Consider the following 4414-nt stretch of genomic DNA (forward strand, 5'->3'; position numbering starts at 1 on the left):
TAAACCTAAAATGTTAATTTTACTCGATATTTGGATAATTTATTATTAATAAATAATTTGTCAGGTGGATAAAACACAATTTCCAAATATTATTTTGTTTTGGAAGGAGGAGCCACAAAATCCCTGCTCAAATGAGGTTCGCAATCATGTTGAAAAGATGTTTGAACTTCAACACCCTAAAGAATTGCTCATCAGAACGAACCTCAAAAGTCGGAAAAATTTCAAAAGCTAGAACTCATATACAAAACAGTACAAGGCTATCTATAGATTCAATGCTTCAGAATTTACAAGCAACGGGATTGGTAGAATTAATTCTTCCACAGAAATAAAACTACCATAATTGCATTTTCATGAGTTTTGGAAGAGTCATGAGAAGTAAAATCTTACCAGAATATCTCTAACTAAAAACATTCCTAACAAGATCACCAGGGAGAAAAGTGGGTTATACCAATAGGCTAAATGTGGATAACTTGTCTGAATACCTTTTGGTAAAGGTGCTGGTTGAGAACTATTTCAAACCAGAGTTGAGTTTATCCCTGAATGTTCATGGATTTGAAGAAGGAACCAGAAAATCATCTGAATTTAGCTAGAGAACGGAAATATACCATAACATATAGCTGGATACCACAGTTGAATATAAGAAGGCTTATTACTGTGTGAAACAACCTAGAGGTTTAGATCAGTTTTAGATTCTTTTTACATCAGCAACCTATTCATATAAAAAAAAAAAAAAAACAGGAAAATAACAGACCTTCATATGGCTGTGTCATGGCACACACGATCTTTCTTTTTAGGTTCTTCCTATTCTTCCCCCAATCACTTTAAAGACCATTTCAAAGAAATTGGGGCAATACGGTGCCTGCACTGAGGAATCCTTCACCAAGGTCAAGGACGCAACCATACTCAAGTTAAAGCTACGGACACTGAGAATAAGCGTGATAGAGCGTAACCATCAATTCCTCAATAAACATAGTGTTACCACTACTATATTTTAGGTCATAGTGATATCTATTTCAGGTAAAGAAAGAATTTTAGTAGAGAAATAGAAAACATAAACGGTTACTCCAGGGCACGATGACAAAATTTGCAAAAATATGCTTAATGTTAATTTAGTGATTAAAAAAAATATATATATATATAAGGTGAAGAATAGAAGAGAAGACATCATATGAAGAGGATTTGATGCCTTCACTCGTGATGGATTTATGGTTTTGTAGGCACTCGGTGCCAAACCTTCAAGGAAAAGGATCATTTATGAAATGGGAGCTGAACAAAACTTCTTGTATGGAACAGAACTTTCGTTTGAGAATGAATTGTTACCCTTGTAATTAGCCAACAATAACAACGATCAAGGAAAATTCAAATGTGTTCCAAATGAGTACCCTGAATATATTATTTAGAGCACTGGAGCTTCCCAAAATGAGAAAGAACGTAAATAGTGCTCCTCCAGAATCTTTGGCAAGTGTGATCGGAAAGGCGTTCAAGGGTGTTATACAAACAAGGCAATTATTATCAACGTACAGGAGGGTCTCTCTAATACCAGCTCAGGAACAAGATTCAGAATTTAAAAGAACATGGAAACAATTTTGATCTCTTGCTGAACTCGAGGCCAAGCCCTCAGGTTACGAATTAAAAGGTGAAGTCTTAATACACAAATGGTGGCCCATAAAAGTTCATGCTGATGGCTAGCCTATGCAATTCCTGGCCATGTCCAATAGATTTTCGCTGATGAAATCCTACCAAAATATCGGATATGGGTTACATGTTGGAAATAGGTATTTGAAGCCACAGCCTAATTGGCAAATTATGCATAATGTCTAATATGAATAATAAAGGCAGTTACCAGAGTAAATCGAAGAAATTGAAAGGGTAACTTAGCTAAATTTAGACGCAACCAGAGAGAGACTATGTAGACGTCATTACTGAAATCCCTTCCACTCATAGGTACTTTACTGTAGTATGACGTAGTTACTAGCCACTTTATGAATGAAGACATAAAACACAGCTACCCTATACACTTCTTTTCTCTCTCTCTCTCTCTCTCTCTCTCTCTCTCTCTCTCTCTCTTTATATGTATATATATATATATATATATGTATATATATACAGTATATATATATATATATATATATATATATATATATATATATATATATATATATACATATATATATATATATATATATATATATATATATATATATATATATATATATATATATATATATATATATTTGCTTTAGGCATAACTACATTGTAGTGCAATATGATACTCATAATTCATAATCTAAGTACTTGTGCTATTACATAAATTTCGTAATACATTAATCCAATTACTCTGCTTAACTGCATTAAAACTGAAATGGGAAAAAAATTGTACAGAGATTAAAATATAAAACTATGTAAAAGCATATGTTAAGGTTTGTTTAAAATTAAGAAAAAACTTGTTCGAATTTGAGTCTTGCTCATTGAGCTGACCATAATTAAAGAAGTATCGTTACAAGTACAGAAATCAATATTTCTACATAAGTAAAAGGAAAAAAAATAGAGAAAACAAATCAAAATGATTTTTATTCATTTTTATCATCGTCATCATCCAGGTATATGTCTTCTATATCCTCGTCATCGTTGTCCAAGTTTATAATGATAGGTCCAACAGGCTCTTGAATGTTGTCCATTGACCAATACCCAACCTCAAAGGCTCGAGATCGTTTCACTGCAGACCCCCAAACACTTTCAGTGGCCAAAAGCTTGGCTTCCTCCAGTCTTGCATATAAGTCTGCCCGGGTGAAATGCTGTAAAGATGAACGCATATGACGTTTCATACACGTCCATACTTGCTCAATGGCATTGAGCTCTGGGTGGGCAGGTGGCCGACGTACCACCTCGTGGCCCCACTCTCGAATTATGTTGTCCATGATGTACTGTGGTTTTGGCTTGATCTGTTGACATATGAGCAACAGCTCAGGTCTTGTGGCACCGTCTTAAGCAGGGATTCAGCAACTCTGAAGCCAGGAAATAATGTCTGTTTTCTTAGTGGCCCTGGTAGGACACCGACACTTGTCTAATAGCTGGCTTTGATAAGGTGCGTTGTCGAGCACCAACACTGATGGTTCAGGCAGCAATGGTAGAAGCTGCGTTGTTAACCAGCGTATGAACAGCTCGCCTATCATTTCTCCGTGGTAATCGCCACTTGTACTCTTTGCAGGATAACAAAAGAAAGAGCCTTCAATAAATCCATTTGCTGTGCCAGCTGCCACCACCACCAAGCGCTCTCTCTCATCAGGTGATACCTGTTGGCTATGCATGGCACTAGTAGCTGGTTGTCTGGTGTCCACCCACTATCTGTTAGGGCTCATTCTGGTGTTGAACCACGTCTCAATGACATATACTATCTCTATTCCATCTTCTCGCTGACGCTTCAGAGCCCGGAGAGCCCCGATCAGTCGGCAAACCATATCAATTGACTTTTTTGTAAGATACATCTTTCGTTGAGACGTTTTATATCTGAATCCCATACATTGCAGGAGCCGCCACATCGCTATTTCGTAGGTTGTTTCAGGGATTATGGTGGCTGTCTTCAAATCTGTCATCAGGGTTCTAACCGTAAATACTTGCTTTGCAGTAAATATCTCGTGAACAAACAAAAGAATGGCACCCACTGTAAAATTATCAAAGACTTGCGATATTGGAAATACTCGGCCAGCAGAATCATGTGAAATCACTGATCTGTTGCGGTGAACAATCTTCCTCACAGAAAGCGACGTGATACTGATGATATTTGCCAAAGATCAGTATTTAGCCAGTGAATAAAAATGCATTATATGTTATACTTTGTTTACTCTACGCACATGTTCATGCAAAGAAATTGATAATATCATAAGTCATAATAATCACATTAATATTCGTCACAGTTATTATCATTATTGTTCTTAATAATATAATCATCATTATTGTTATTATTCATACTTCGACCTCAAGGAAGAGTATGAATAGAATGTTTAGAGATATATAAATTCCTTATATATATATATATGAACTTAGACATATATAGTACATACATGCACATACACATAATTTATAAATGAAGCTTCATATATAAATGTGTGTGTGTAAGTACATTGTTTATGTATATATATATATATATATATATATATATATATATATATATATATATATAAACATATATATATATATATATATATATATATATATATATATATATATATATATATATATATATATATATACATATATATATGTATATATATATACATATGAATACATACATATATATATATATATATATATATATATATATATATAAACATATATATATATATATATATATATATATACATATATATATGTATGTATGTATGTATATATATATATATATATATGTATATATATA

At 33.6% G+C, this 4414-nt stretch overlaps 1 pseudogene; it reads right to left on the bottom strand.

The window, feature by feature from the left end:
* Positions 1 to 2736: 2736 nt before the first annotated feature.
* Positions 2737 to 4414, bottom strand: part of LOC137651978 (uncharacterized) — a 2245-nt pseudogene continuing 567 nt past the window's right edge.

The sequence above is a fragment of the Palaemon carinicauda genome, chromosome 13, assembly GCF_036898095.1.
Source record: "Palaemon carinicauda isolate YSFRI2023 chromosome 13, ASM3689809v2, whole genome shotgun sequence".
In the NCBI taxonomy this organism is placed as follows: domain Eukaryota; kingdom Metazoa; phylum Arthropoda; class Malacostraca; order Decapoda; family Palaemonidae; genus Palaemon; species Palaemon carinicauda.